General features: G+C 49.3%; 1 long non-coding RNA gene across 2 annotated transcripts in view; it reads left to right on the forward strand.

Moving 5' to 3' along the window:
* The first annotated feature begins 3,181 nt into the window (after positions 1-3,181).
* Positions 3,182-15,784, forward strand: part of LOC109495309 — a 116,273-nt gene continuing 103,670 nt past the window's right edge. For both annotated transcript variants that reach the window (XR_002738935.2, XR_002738936.2), the window contains exon 1: positions 3,182-3,331. This is a non-coding gene — a long non-coding RNA (uncharacterized LOC109495309). The remainder of the gene's footprint in view (positions 3,332-15,784) is intronic.

Below are 15,784 nucleotides of genomic sequence, written 5' to 3' on the forward strand. Positions count from 1 at the left end.
CTTAACCTAATCACCTCTTTAAAGACCCTGTCTGCAAACACAGTCACATTCTGAAATATGGAGGCTGGCTAGCTCTCCTACGTAGGAATGTGGGCGGGCAGGGAACATAATTTAGCTCATAACGGATGGTGTCTGTCCTTTTTTTTTTTTTTTTTTTTTTTTTTTGCAATTTCTTCTCCCAGTGGTAAGCATGCTGCCTGGCACATAGTAGGTGCTCCATAAACCCAGTAAAACCTTGGACTGGGAGTAACTTGTGCAAGCGTTCTGCAAGATGAGCAAACACTTGTCATAACTTTTAACTTGATGAACGAGGGACATCTTGCCATGCGAGCAGCACGGGACGCTGAACGTCACCTGATCACAGCTGAGCCAATGCTTCTTGAAATTCGCTTTGAAACACGAGCGCTTTGGAGGACAAGCGTGTTTCTGGGACGAATTATGCTCACGAGCCAAGGTTTGACTGTATGTGAGGAAGACAGAGATGCCACCACAGCAGCTCTAAGCTAGGTTGGGAGAGGGGGACAGAGGCAGGGAGACAGTGGTGAGGGTTACAGAGAGGAGACGTGACAATGGAACGGATGGGGGAAGTGGCCGTGGGGACCAGGGAGGAATGTGGGTTTGAGAGAGTCTGTAGGGGCAGCGGAACTGCCCTGCTCGCCGCACCTCCGCCCACGCACATGAGCAGCTGGGGGCACGTCGCCTGCCCCCGAGGCCCGAATTCACAGCAGGGCCCTGCTTGCAGCTAGCGCAGTTTCAGCGAGGCACACACCCCTCCTCCCCGCTCCCTGCCCTCCTTCCCCCCTCCCTTCTTTAAAATGAGAGACGATTGCCTACTGGTGGTTCTTCCAAAGCCACTACTGGTGAAGGTGTTTAGCTCTGGAGCAGTTTATTCCAGGAGAACAGGAGGATAAAAGATGAATACCCAGGGAACATGAGTTTATGGGATTTAAGTAAGAGGTAACTAGACCCTAAAATTTAGACCTCAGAGCAGAGGCAGGGAATCCGAACTTGGAGGCTGTCACAGGCGACCTGAGACTTTCAGTCATATCTTGTTAGGCCTAATCTTCCTTTCCCTGATCACATTGGAGTCTCCGCGAGCTGACTCAGAAACGTGGGCCCTGCAAGCTGAAGATTAGGAGCCCGGCTGAATGGCATATTCACCTTTCACAAGCTTTGCTGCTCCAGACGCTTATAAAATAATTTTCGCCTTTATCTAAAGGCAGAAGGGCTTTTCTCCCCCCAGCTAGTGTTCTGGCTTTTTTTTTTTTTTTTTTTTTTTTTTTTTTAACTCTCTCCACCTAATAAAATCCTCAGCGCGGTGCTTGCCTGTGTAATCGGAGCTCTGCAGGCTCTTCTCGGAGCTGGCTTCCCAGGCTGCGCTGCAGAAACGCGGCGGAGGAAGGGATAAAACTTCGGGAAGTAATGATGTCTCACACACCAGCTGGCTCCCGGAGGTCATACCCTGACGGAGCCACTTCTGCCCCTCGGTGCAGCCCCGCAAAAGAAGTCTGGCTTATTTACCATTTTAGAAAGTTAGACCTTTTCAAAGAGATGCCCCAGGCAAAACATCCTTCCTTCCCCGTCTCTCTGAGACTAATGACTCTTCTCCGAAAGTTTTGACACGTCGGAGTTGTGCCGACAGCCGAGGCAGGTTGCTGGGGGGCCGGGCTGGCACACAGCCCACAGAAATAGCTGGGCTGCACGGCACTGGGCTCAGGGATGCCTGCTTCTCAAACGCAACAAGTTTGGCTTTCCGGATTGCAAATGGGGAGGTGGTAGGAAAGATGACCCGAGCGGGGGTAGTCTCGGGGCTGGGTTCCTGTTCTGGAAGTCAGAGGACAAAGTCTGAGACTTGAAAGAACACAAAATGACATTCTCTGAACACACAGCATCCCATCGGATCCCGAGGATGATGACCGTGGGTAAACCGTTTCATGCAACTGTTCCGCGGCTGGGTGGTCGGAACCAGTTCATCATGCCATGGGTTCCTCCATCAAGCTCCAAATGAGAATGGTGGGGAGGGAGGAGGAAGAAGGTGTCAAGGGATGGGACCACCCTTCTCCCTGTCCAACCATATTGCAAATCCTCTCTCAGCTCCCACGGGGAGCCCCACACATCTCCTGAAGTCAAGCCTTCATTGTATGGTAGGGACCTGGTACCCGAGAGTGCTGTCATTCTCCGTACCCTTGAGTCAATAACAAAAATTTTCCTCCATTAACACAGGCCGTGACTATTGACAAAATAAACTCAAGACTCTGATTCTTCCAAGAGATGAATGGCTCCAAAGACAACGAGCTGACGGGTCACAACCGTGCACACGACTATATTATTATAGTAGAGAATTCATGCCCTGTGGACACAGTTCCACCCCTGTCTGCAGGTCCAGAGTCTGCTTCCCAGAGGCAAAGACTGTGACTGGGTTGAAGGGCACCATTTCAAAATTTGTCTTTTCATTTCACTTCAATATGCACACGTAGAGTTATGTCTTTTTGTGTATATACAGTGTTCTTTATACACACAGACCAAAGAGTACTGCTGCTTGAATTAGTTTGCAGTTTGCTTTTCCCCTTGATGGTATGTCTGAGCATCTCTTTATGTCAGTGCGTCCAGACCTCTCACGTTCAGTTACATGGCCCTGTAGTATCGGAGAGATGGACTTTATCTAACGACCCTCTCTTGATGGATATTTAGGCTGTTTGCAATTTTTTAGAATTGATCTTCATCGAATGTGCTTTTTATTTTTGCACTTAACGTGAGTTTTTCTCTAAGGTGGAATATAGAAACTAATTTAGATATGGACATACTAAGGTTTTTATGTACTGTATATAGAATCTGAAATTTCCTCTCCAATGGGATGACCAATTTCTACCTTCCTCCTCCCAGTACTGTTAAAGAATACCTATTTCCAGGGCACTGGGGTGACTCAGTCGGTTAAGCATCCGACTCTTGATTTTGGCTCAGGTCATGATCTCACGGTTTGTGAGATCGAGCCCTACGTTGGGCTCTGTGCTGACAGCGTGGAGCCTGCTTGGGATTTTCTCTCTCCCTCTCTCTCTGCCCCTCTCTAGCTCGCATGCTCTCTCTCTCAAAATAAATATTTATTTATTTAAAAACATTTTTAAAAAATACCTATTTCCACCGACTCACCAATACTTGGTATTGTCGAACTTTTAAGTTTTGAGGATGTATAATTTTAAGGGATATGACTGAGTGTTTCTGCCCTGGGTGAAGACCTTCTACTTATACTTCTTCCTACAGAAGTTTCTGGAAAGGAGAATGTGTTGAGAACATCTCGCCACCATGGCCATTCTGGATTCCATACCTCCTTCACGTGAGTCATTGACATCATCTGTCGCAGGGATCGGCTGTCCTCACGGACCTTCTGAGAAGAGGTCCATGGACTGTGTTCGATACGGAGGTGGAGGGCAGGCAGCTGTGTGTTGCACTCCTGGCTGTGTTTCCCAAACCTGGCTGGTCTTTGTAATCACCCAGGAAGCTTAAAGCAAAAACAGAACAAGCACATACCAGAAACCCCCTTTGTATTCCCAGACATTGATCGGGACACACAGAATCAGTCTTAGAGATGGGTCATGGGTCAAAGGGATCTGAACTTTTAAAAGCTTCCCATGTGATTCTGGTGCCGCTGGTTTGTGACCTGCCACCTTGAGAGCTACTGATATAAGTGATAGTGTAATGTTGGTGACAACATATTATATAAAATGCAGGAAACAGGGGAGCTTTGCAGTCAGGAATACCTGAGTTCAATTCCTTGGTCAGCCCGTGTCCAGGCTGGTGGCCTTGAACAGGTGCCTCACCTCCCTGAATATCTAGTGGTTGTCCCAGACAGCTGTGGTTGATGTCGGATACGAAGCGCTGATTTATATCCAGCCATCCAAATGAAAATAGGGTCAAAACAGAACAAATCATGCAGTTCTTGCCTGTTTCCATGGTATCCCTACTCCAAACTGAGGCTCTGGTAAATGATCTCCCCTGTCACCCCACCATCTGTGAAATCTGAACCAGGATAAAAAAGCCCTCAGGTCTCCATGTAACAGATGTAGATTCAGATCTCTGAAAGTTGAGAGGTGAGCAGCCACGGCAGGCAGGCAGGCAGGCCTGTGTGGGGGAGAGGACCCCACACAGACTCTGTGCAGCCTGGGGGTTAATCGACAAGATGTGGAATCTGATAGGCCAAGGATCTAAGCTCTTAATCGACTTTGGGACTTGAGACCACGATTCTGCCATCTGCGAGATGGGCTGATAACGACTACACCGTGGTGTAGTTGTCGGGATCAAAGTTGGTAATTCCAACCAATATTTATTCGATCCCATGCAATGGCAGGAGAAAAGGTAATTCGGAGAGCCATCTCAAATGCAAACATTGCAGATGGAAAAATAAATATAACAGCAACATCATGAAAGACTTCCTGCCTTCTGGATGGAGAGCAGCTCAGGGGTAGAAGCTGTGTTATTTGTCCATAAGCCCTGCTGAGAGGCAGTTTGGTATTTATAATGGTGTGTGATCATGGGCTGTAGAATCAGACAGTCTGTGCTTAAATCCCTGCTCTGCCGCTTACTAGCTGTGTTATCCCGGGCAGCTTGCTTGGCCACTCTGTGCTCCAGTTTCCTCGTCTGTAAAATGAGGCTTGGGCCAGGATGTTCACCACTGGGTTGACGATGGGGACTTGACGATTCAGCCCTTAGCACCATATGGCCAAAATGTCCTACAACTCAACTCAATTGGCTGCCCCTCTTAGTGCCATTTCTGCCACAAAATGAGAGGCGAGTGAGGTTTGCGTGAGGTGTTTGCTTGTAGACATGATGACAGAAGAAGACAATCAGATCACATCCTCGTTTTCCAGACCTGGACATAGGCTCAAAGACATCAGGTGGCTCATCTAAGGTCACGAGAAGGAACTGATACGGTTCAGCACTATGCTGGGATTTATGCTTCTGGACTTTTCGGCCAAAATGATCTTGCGTAGGAGAGAGTGCAGAGAAGATGTTAGGGGTGTTGTTGAGGACTCGGAGGATGGGATTCTGCGGTCTACACAGCAGCCTGCCCAACTCCCCAGCAGGCGCCAGGAACCGTCCACTACCCCCCCCGACTGATGAGGCCACAGGAGCCTAGATTCCCAAACTTCCACGACCCTGAGAGTCAGGCAAGCTTCTTCCCCAGGGTACTCATCCTTTGCCTTGAGGAAAAACACCCGAAACTGAATGAGACTGCTTTCCAGAGTCCCAGATGGCTTGAAGGAAAAAAAAAATAAATAAAGGAAAATTTATAGAAGTCACAAGCGGCCCTTGGAATTCGGCCACACGGCAGGGAAGAACATAGCTGCCTTTTCTTCTCTTGGCAAAGGCAAAGGGAGAGAGGGAGAGCTGCGGTCTACTCAGGGTAGGACACCAGTAAAGGTGACTGACCAGTTGTTCCCCGACTTTGACAGTCACTGGACTCAGGTCTTGGTTTCCTGATATCTGGGGTCTGGAGAAAAGCTTGTTTGCCCCACCCCTTCCATTTTCTGAGTGATAGGGGCTGAAATCTCCAGAAAGGTCTGTTTTCCAAGGTCAGAGAGCCAGCCCTGGATGCCCTGGGAGAAAAGGTCTTCGGAAAAATTGAAAATAAAGTAAACTCTTTGGGCATGTTTTGTTTGTAGACCTCAGAAAGGCCCCGAGCTGCCCATCTCTCCTTTCCTCTTAAGACTGTGTTATCCAGCCGTGATTTCTTTTTTTTTTTTTTTTTTTTTTTTACCATTTTTGACTGTCTTTATTTTTTTTTAATATATGAAATTTATTGTCAAATTGGTTTCCATACAACACCCAGTGCTCACCCCAAAAGGTGCCCTCCTCAATACCCATCACCCACCCTCCCTCCCTCCCACCCCCCATCAACCCTCAGTTTGTTCTCAGTTTTTAACAGTCTCTTATGTTTTGGCTCTGTCCCACTCTAACCTCTTTTTTTTTTTTCCCCTTCCCCTCCCCCATGGGTTTCTGTTAAGTTTCTCAGGATCCACATAAGAGTGAAACCATATGGTATCTGTCTTTCTCTGTATGGCTTATTTCACTTAGCATCACACTCTCCAGTTCCATCCACGTTGCTACAAAAGGCCATATTTCATTCTTTCTCATTGCCACGTAGTATTCCATTGTGTATATAAACCACAATTTCTTTATCCATTCATCAGTTGATGGACATTTAGGCTCTTTCCATAATTTCAGCCATGATTTCTTGAGCTGTCAGAGATTTTAAATGTTTTACTCAGCCACCCAGTGCTGTCCATACTCCTGACCATGGTGTGATGGCCCTGTGACTGTCTGTGTAGCACTGAGTATATGAGCTGGAGCTGACCAATCAGAGTGGCCCCTCCAAGGGCCACTATAAGTGGCTCAGTGTGAGGACGTGTCACCCAAGCAGAGCCAGAAGTACCCCAGCCTGGGCAACATATAGGGATGTTGAAAAATCATTGTTTTTTCTGCTGGGACTGATAAAACCAGGGGAATATGGACTCTCCTCTCCAAGCACTTGACTGCACCTTGTCTGAAGAGCGATGTTAAGTGGAGGAAGGATGGATGGGGCTTTTGAGGCCCTGCTTCTTGAATCTTCCAGTTTTGTGGCTATGCAGGTACCTTACCAGGCTAGGTGGATGACTGTCTTCTCCTTTTTGGGTAAACCTAGTTTGAGCTTACTTTTTGTCATTTGCCATTGAAACATGCCTGGCCCTTAGTCCTGGCTGATGAGGCTGGGCATGATTAGCTTTCCGCCCATTATTGCGTTCTTATCCCCTCCCCCTTCCAGTGCCCTGAACGTGCCTCAGGCCTTTCCTTCATCCTGCCGCGTCTAGCTCGGCTTTCAGGGATCACTTTGCTATTATGTCCCTGAGACGTTTCCTCTGGTGCGGTCCCGCCAGTCTTTGCACAGCCATCCTCTTGTCTCATGACAATGTAACTTCTCTGTTTCCTTTGCTTTATCCTGCACTAAAGTGCAAAATCCTTGATGATGGGGAGTGCACCTGCTTTGTGGTCACACCGCCAGCACTCAGTGCGATGCTGACATCGGATAGGGGCATGGAGAGTGGATGGGGTGCTGAGCGGCGGAGGGCGCGTGCAGGGCGGAAGGAGGGAGTGCAGGGCGGAAGGAGGGCATGCAGGGCGGAGGGAGGGCGTGTGTGAGAAACATGGCAGGGGATGAACTCGGATTCAGCATCTGCTCTGCATCTGGAGTAATGGTGCATACTCAGCAATGGTTGGTTTCTCTTCTTTCTCTCATTCGTGTCTGTCTTTATATTCACTTTATTCAACACCATAACATTACATGGCAGGGATTCTCGTCTTTATTTTATAGACAAGAGCAGGAGACTCAAAGAAACTAAGTGTCTCATTGGGTTGCCTAGCTGGTGCAGAGAAGATCTAGAATTTGAATTCATGTCTGTGAGGCTCCACAGTCTGTTTTTTTTGTTTGTTTGCTTTGCTTTACCTTAAAAAAAAATTGAATGGGGGGCACCTGTGTGGCTCAGTTGGTTAAGCATCCGACTTTGGCTCAGGTCATGAACTTGTGGTCCATGAGTTCAAGCCATGCTGACAGCTCAGAGCCTGGAGCCTGCTTCACATTCTGTGTCTCCCTCTCTCTCTGCCCCTCCCCTGCTTGCACTCTTTCTTTCTCTCTCTCAAAAATAAATAAACATTAAAAAATAATTAACAAAACAATTCAATGGAACAACGGATGAAGACCTGGCCTCTGTCCTCAAGGAGGTCCACGCTTGCTTGAAGACATAAGCATGATAAGATGATGAGATAGCATAATGTGGGACCATGCAAGGGACCCGAACCCATGAGGGTCGTACAGAGTGCTGTACGAAGATGCCCAGGTCATACAGATGCCCAGGTGGAGGGCATTCCATCTCAGTCTTAGATGCATTCTGTTGCCCCAGTGCGAACTATATTTTAGGTGATTATGAAGAATTGCCTAACAGAAAGACACCCCTAAAGCTGGAGTGGATGCGTGAGACAGGAAGAGTCCCCTGAAAGACTAGACTGCGCCTCACATTTGCTGGGGGGCCCTAGGAAGAGCTGAAGGGCCTGTCCCCCGTGGAGACTGATGATCAATTAACTGTGGCTCACGTGAGGCGCTCCTTGGACCCCGGACAGTGAGACTCAGGTCGAGGGCAGAGATGTGCACGGGCCTTCTTGGTGCTGACTCCATGGAGCCCAGACAGCCAGAGTGTGCATCGTGGAGGAGAAGGTGGGGCCAGCCGGGGAGGGGAGCGTGGTCTTGAGCTGGATACTGGGGCTGGGCTTGTGGAAGAAGGTGGGGAGCCTTGGGGAGACGTGGGCACTTTGGGGGCTGTGGCAGCCTTTTGCTGTGCCCTGCAGCTCTTTGCAAAGGAGCGCTCGTTTGCTGCTAGCGGCATGGTGCATCAGCTCCTCTCAGCTCTCCTGGAGCTAATCTTCCATGGCTGGCTGTCTATTAGGGGTGCGCGCACGTGTGTGTGTGTGTGTGTGTGTGTGTGTGTGTGTGTATTGAGCAGCACGGTTGGCAGAGACCAGGAGAAATGGGGTGCCAGCAGAGTCTCCTGTGAAGAGAGGAGAGGGTACTTACTTAGACAAGATGAAGCCCGTCTGCTGGGTGAGGAACCGCTTTTCGGAAATTCTGTAGCATCCGGGAGCCATCTAGCCTAGTGCAACATGTCTTCTGTGTTTTCTCCTGCTTAGTCCCCCGTCACCCTTAGCCAGCATCGTCTTTATTTCACAGGTGAGGAGACTAAGTTTGGGCTGAGGAAGGGACTCCCGGGAGTAGTGAGAGAGGACGAGTGAGATCATAGAAGAACTTGAGGGCCAATTAACGGCTTTGCATTTCCTGCTCGGGGCGGCGGGGAAGAGCTGAGTGGCTCCGCATAGCTCTGGCTGCTGTGTGGTAATGACACGGAGAGGGGCAGAGCAGAGAGAGGGAGAACAAAGAGCTGTTTAGCGTTCCACACGAAGCCACAGCGTGGCTTGGGCCAGCTTGTTTGCAGGGAAGGGGTTTCTGATGCATTCTGCAGACAGACAGCTTGTGGCAGATCCTTCCCGACTGAAGGCCATTCTGGACTTATTCACTGGCTGATGTGGGTGCTGAGAGTGGGTCAGCCTTTGGTGGCCAGACACTCAGGTGTTGTGGGTCCACCCTGAGTCTCCTGTGCAGGTGACACATGGCCTTCAGTCTCCCAGGAGATGCTTCTCTGCAGCGGAGCCTCTCAGTCTACAGAGGACCTAAACTTTCAAGGATGGAAAAATGGGCCACATGCGAGTATCCTGTCTCTTCTCCAGCACCCTGCAGACCCCAAACCCTTTCTAGAGCAGGAAGAACAACCTCAGAAGAGGCCATGAGAGCTTGGGAGACCAGTGGGGGGAAATCAACATTGCCTGAGCTCCTCCTGGTCTCAGCACTTCTGATTTAATCCTCACGGTCCACATGAGACTCTGGCATACTTAGCCTGATTTTGTGGATCAGGAAGCTGATGCTTGACGATTCTAAGGTCATGTGGCAGGGACATGGCAGAGCTAAGATCTGAATCGGAGTCTGGGTTCAAAGCACAAGCCGTTATAACAACGTGCTGTCATATGCCAGAGCTAAGGGTTCTGAAGCGGTAATGTGTGTGGGTGCTACAGTGGGGGGCCTTGAGGATCCTCAGGGACATTACAGCCCCCTACCAGGCCCCCTTTTCCCCTGAATGAGGCCCAGGTTTAGGTGACATTTACTGGTCAGAGCTGACACTGCTCAATACTAATGGGCATTAACATGGACAGGTTGGTCTTGGAGATCTATATAGGGAGGGATGCCTAACGGAGGAAAGAAGGGGTGACCTCACCAGGAGCTTGCACACCTTCAGAACCTCTTGGCAACCACATTTGCTGATGCTTGAGATCCTCCCCAGGACAAGGGCAGCTTGGGTTTTCCCTGGCCTCTGAAAGAGTGAGAGAGGATGCTGAGAGCAGGGTGGTCTCAAGAGGAGGGAGGAGGGTTGGCCTGGGAGCAGGGTTCTGGCACACCTCCAATCAGACATGTGCCCCGTGCGGCTTGCAGCCCCTCTCCCTGGAATTACAGGTAATAAGGTAGAGCTGATGTTAATGGTTTATGACACGAATTCATTTTGAGAACTATATGCTTCACCCATTGCTTTTATTTTTCAATTTGGATCTGTTGGGTATTAATAGCTTTGGGGCTGTGTTTTCCATTTTAATCTTGCTTTTTCTCATTTCCAAGTAGATTCCTTCTTTCAATTTACACAAACATTAAACCTCCATTTCCTGCAGCCCCACACCTCCCTGGCTCTCCTTCTCTCTGCTGACCTTGGAATGAAACTTTCCTTTAATGTGCGGGCTTTCCTCATCCCAAACCTACCTTCCCATCCCCACTGACCACTGCTGCCTTTTGCCTTAGCCACACTTTGCCGCTGGTAGCTTCTCCTTGGACATGATGATACTTTGCGTTATAAGAAAGAGAATTCAAACCGACAGAGCCTTGGGGCGCCTCAGTCAGTTAAGCGTCTGACTTCGGCTCAGGTCATGATTTCACGGTTCGTGAGTTCAAGCCCTGTGTCGGGCTCTGTGCTGACAGCTCAGAGCCTGGAGCCTTCAGATTCTGTGTCTGCTTCTCTCTCTGCCCCTCCTCCACTTGCCCTCTGTCTCTCTCAAAAAATAAATAAACATTAAAAAAACAAAACAAACAAATAAAAACCAATAAGAGACTTAGAATATACAGGTCTTTAATGTCTTACATAATAAAACGTCCAGAGGTGGACAGTCCCAGGCTGGTTGCTTTGGAGGCACTATGATCTCAATAAGGATACAACTTCTTTTTATTCTTTGTTCTGCACTTAGAGTATAAATCATTTCCCTTCCAGCCTGTGTCCTTGTCCTTGTAAGAAACCTGGAGAGAGGTATCCTGCCTTCCGGCATCCTCAGGAAGGAAGGGGAGGTTTTTTTTCCTTGTCTATTTCTTTTTTTTTTAAGTTTATTTTTATTATTAATTTTAAGAGAGAGCATGCTTGAGTAGGGGAGGTTGAGAGAGAGAGAGAGAGAGAGAGAGAGAGAGAGAGAGAAAACGAACCCTAAGCAGGTTCTGCACCGTCAGTGTGGAGCCTGCTGAGGGATTCGATCCCATGAACCATGAGATGATAACCTGAGCTGAAATCAAGAGTTTGACGCTCAACCAACGGAGCCACCCAGGCGCCCCTCCTTGTCTGTTTCTTACTGTGGGTGAAATATCTTCCTCAGAAGCTCCCGCATTGGTTACCACTGGACCACGTGCCTACACCAATCACTGACATGACCGTGATTGGTGCAGACAGATTATGGTTCATTTCTGAGGGCGGGGACTATCTTCCCAGAACACCTGGTGGGCTGATGCCTGGACACGCGCCAAGGGAAGGATGGCTGTTGTAACAGCCAAGGATGCTGCACATGACAGCTAACTTCCTGTCCGCGAACGTTTGCTCACGCTGTGTGCTCCTTTGACGCGTCTTCTGCTGCTGCTGCCCCTTGACCTCAAACGCAGGGAACACCTGGGTTCTTCCTCATCACACTGTGAGATGCAGCACAGGCACCACGTTCTCTGGATGTCCCTGGTTCAGCGCTTGTCACCCACACTCCGTAGTGCCCCAGGCGAGTGTCAAGCATTGTCTTTGCAATGCAGTCCTTAAAATAGTCTGCCTGTCCCTCTGAACAGGGAGCCCTTTGTGGGTACATGCTGGGTCTTATTTACCTCTGTCGTCTCATAACCTGGTGCACGGTGAGTGCTCAGTGAAATTGCTTAAGGGACAAACGGCCTTGAGGAAGGGGACATTGAGAGATGTCCTCGGTCTGTTCGTGCCTCGGAAGAGGCCTCCCCTAGAGCACAAGAGCCTTACTTTGGTTCCGCAAACAAGTCATGCTCTCTCGTGCCCCAGTGTCTTAGACCTGTGCCTGCACGTCCTCATCTGGGCTTCTGCTCACAATGTGCAACCATCTTTGGGGGAACCACTTCCCTTTTAAGAAGAATCATCTCCTCCACGACCAGGTCTTGTCTGGAAATCTCTCCCAAATTTGGACGCTCTTTTATGGTCCTATCGCCCTTTGCATGTGCTTCCATCAACTAAGGAACACTTTAAGAGCCTTTCTGTGCTATAGGTGATCAAAGAAATGGTAAACCACTTGTCTGTGGTTTGGGGGAGTAAATGGGTTAATGTTTTCATAACACTTAGAAGAGCACTATGCAAAACCGAGCACTGGACACATGCCACCAGGAGTCATGATTGCAGCACATGCCCCTCAGCCCCTCTGTGTGCACCTGGTTACTGTTCCTTCTTCCCCAGTGTTGTAGGAGAACCTTGCAAATGAAGTCTGTGTCTTGCCCATCACCAGCTCCCCAGCTCCCAGCACGAGATGGGGAGCACAGCTGATGCTCAGATGGTGTGCTGGGGACCGAGTGAGTGGATATGAAAGCTTTCCTCTTGGAGGAAGGCTTAAGCCACTCTCCATCTCTCTGGACAAAGTGACACCGAGGAGGCGGCAGGACTGTAGGGGGAGGGATGCAGACCAGGACAGGAGGCAGGTGACTGAAGACCCTTCCATCCTCCTCCCGCAAGGCACAAAAACCAGAGCCAGTGAATAGACATCTTGGAAAGATCATGTGTCTGCCTGGTTGGGGTGGATTACAGATCGGAGGATCCGGGTTCTAACCCTGATTTTGCCACACACTCTATGCGTGGCCTTGGGTGAGCTCCTGAAACCAGACCCTTGCTTCTCAGACCACAAAATGCAGGCACATGAAATGAATGACAAGCTTAGGTTCTTAGCATCTCACACATTTAAAAAATAAATACATGCAAGAATAAAACTGAGACATTCTGTGGTTCTAAGGACTTTAGACGCTTCCTTGAGCCCCACGCATGTGGGAATACGGTCCGAAAAGGTTGTAATTAGGGCCAGGTGGGGAGGCCTGACCCTGGGCTGGGATCATGGCTAGACCTGAGAGAAGTGGGGAGCACAGGACTCTGGATCCAGGCAGGCTGGGTGTCTAGCTCTTACTCTGTCACCTGAGAGCCATGAACCCTTCAGTGAGCGATTGCAACTCTCCAAGCTTCAGTGTTCTCATCTGTGAAATGGGGCTGTAGAACCTACCCAGAAGGTAGTTATGGGAGAGATGTGTGGACCTGGTTCATGGCAGCTCCCTCCCTACTGGGAATCTTAATGGAGACGAGTGTCTGTTGAGTGCAGTTGTCAGGAGGTGAAATGTGAAAAATGTATACTGATCTACTAGGCACAGAGAGGTGAGGAAAAAGCCATGTCCGAGGCTAGGGGTGATGATGATGATTAACAATGGCCGTGTGACTGTGCATCACCTAGTCTCACTTGATTCTCAAAACAACCCTCTAAAGCAAGTGTTGTGATTTATCCCCTTTTACACATTGGAGACCAAGGCTCAGAGAAGTCAAGTAACTTGCCCAAGGTCCCACAGCTAGCATGTAGCTGAGCTGAGATTGGAACGCATGTGGATGTGTCCCAGAGCTCATATGTTCTCCTGTCTTTGTAAGAGTCTGGGAAAGACCTGGCATACCAGGCCGACATCTTTGAACACTCAGCTGGTATGACGTGGTAGACTTTGAAGGATAGCAGGGGTTGTCCAGGACGAGAGCTGAGTTCCAGACCCCTTGGCTGAGTGTAGGCAGGGCGGCCCAGCCCTCCCAGCTCCCTCTGTCCTCTGAGAAGCCTCACAATGCCCAGGTTGCCTGATGGCTGAGCCACAGCACTCATGATGCTGGCTGGCAAATTGGAGACACCCTTAATTGGATGCTGAAAAACTCTGCCTTTTGTACAATGGCTCTAGCAGAAGAGTTATAGCTGTTTACTGTAACACACAGACAGTCCCATTAACAAGAATGATGGGAGGCTGTTCCGTGGCATTACTCTTAGCAAAAGACTTGACAAATATGCTTTGTAAATGAAGGCGCTCCAACAGAGAAAACATATAACACTCTCTCTCCCCACCCCCAACCCCCCTCCCTTTCCTAGGGACACTTTGCATGTTGAATCCTTTATACATTATTCAAGGCTCCGTATTCTGACGATGTTCATCAATAGCAGTGCCTATGGCAGGGAGAAGCTTGTATCAACTGACAAATGTAGACAAAGCAGGCTGCTTAACCCAAGAACAGTGGGTCAGAGAACAAACAAGGAAATTGATTGTGCCCACCATATTTCTGCGGGAGCAGTAGAGTAAATGAACACCATACGTCACAGCTTATCACATACGGTAGGAGGCGATCGTGAATAGAGCAGCATGGCCTTCTTAAGGAATGCTGATGGGTCATTCACAGACAGCTTTCATTCTAGGCAGGGGTTTGTCTTGTGTACAGAGGGTCTGAGGCGTCTTTAGGATGACGGCCATTTGAAACATGCCCTCCCATCTGTAGGCATTGGTGATGGTCTCTAGTGAGTGGTGGAGACACCCAGTTGCCGTGCCCACTGGACCCACTGGACTCTCCTGGGTCCCCCTAGGCATATAGGTCATGAAATTCCTCAGAAGGACGGAGGGTCTGGGCTTTGGTATTTGTTAGCTCTTGGTCTGTCATTTATTATCTTGCAGACAAGTCAGTGAACAGAGGAGACTTTGATATCTTCCCCTTGGAAAGAAGGAAGCAACAGTACCTGCCTCACAGGAGTAGAATCAGGATAAGTTGAGTAACCGGAGCCCTTGGAACAGAGTGTGGCATCCAATTCATGCACAGTAAGTGCTAGCTGGTAGGTGTCTTGTGAGGTAGTGAGCTTATCATCACTGGAGTTTTTAAGCAGAAGACAGACCACCTGCTGTTCTGGGGTGATTCTGGGATGGTCCTGGGAGGTAGGAATGGAGTATTGGGAATACTGGCTTTGGAGTCCTGGTTTTGCCAGTTAGCTGTTCACAGGGCCTTGTCAAGTCTCATGAAGTCTGAGACTTACTTTCCTCTCCTGTCAAATGGAGAAACAGATAATGTCTACAAAGCACAGGATAGAGTGTGCTGCCTATAGATGACCACTGGAGACCAGAAGTGGGTTTGGGTAAGAGCCCACCATGCTGTCTTCAATTCCAAGAGCCCACTAGGCTCTGGAGGAGAATTACGTTGATTCTCTCAGGACAGAAGCGGAGACATGGGATGGGCCTCCCCTTCTTCCCAAGCCACAGGAAATGGAGAAGAGAGTGGTAAAAGAACAGAGAAACAGAATGTGTTGAGTACCTGCTGTGCATTAAAGCAGCTTCAATAACCTCACTGAAAGCTCCCAACGACCCCGTCCACCTCAACCAGTGGTTCTTAGCCCCATGTCGCCACATTGCCACTTGCCATCCACAGCGGGAGCCCTCCAACAGAGCGAGCTGGGGAGAGACCCCGGAGGGGAGGTTCTGGAAGGCCACCGTCCCCTGTCCCCTGCCCCCACCTCCGCCCCTGCTGGAGAGGTATCCTGAAGTCCATCCGGTGGAATGATCCTTTCTTCCTTTAGAAGCCTGCTTCAGAAAAGCCAATTTCAAGTGAGGCTGGACAAGCTCATTCTGCTCCCAGCCAGACATCAATATGATAGTAAAATCTCCCAAGTTTCTGTGATGAAAATTGGCTCTTGTTTTTTCCAATGAGCTCATACCTAGAAAGAACCACAGCAGCTGAAAAAGGGGGTGCTGGGATTGGAGGCGAGGCCCAGGGCCTGTGCTGGGGTCTCGGGACAGACAGACAGTGGAGGCAGAGGAAGGCTGACAGCCAAGAAAGCCCAGTAGATTATTTCAGCCTTGCTCTCCTGA

Source organism: Felis catus, chromosome E3 (assembly GCF_018350175.1).
Source record: "Felis catus isolate Fca126 chromosome E3, F.catus_Fca126_mat1.0, whole genome shotgun sequence".
NCBI classification, from domain to species: Eukaryota; Metazoa; Chordata; class Mammalia; order Carnivora; family Felidae; genus Felis; species Felis catus.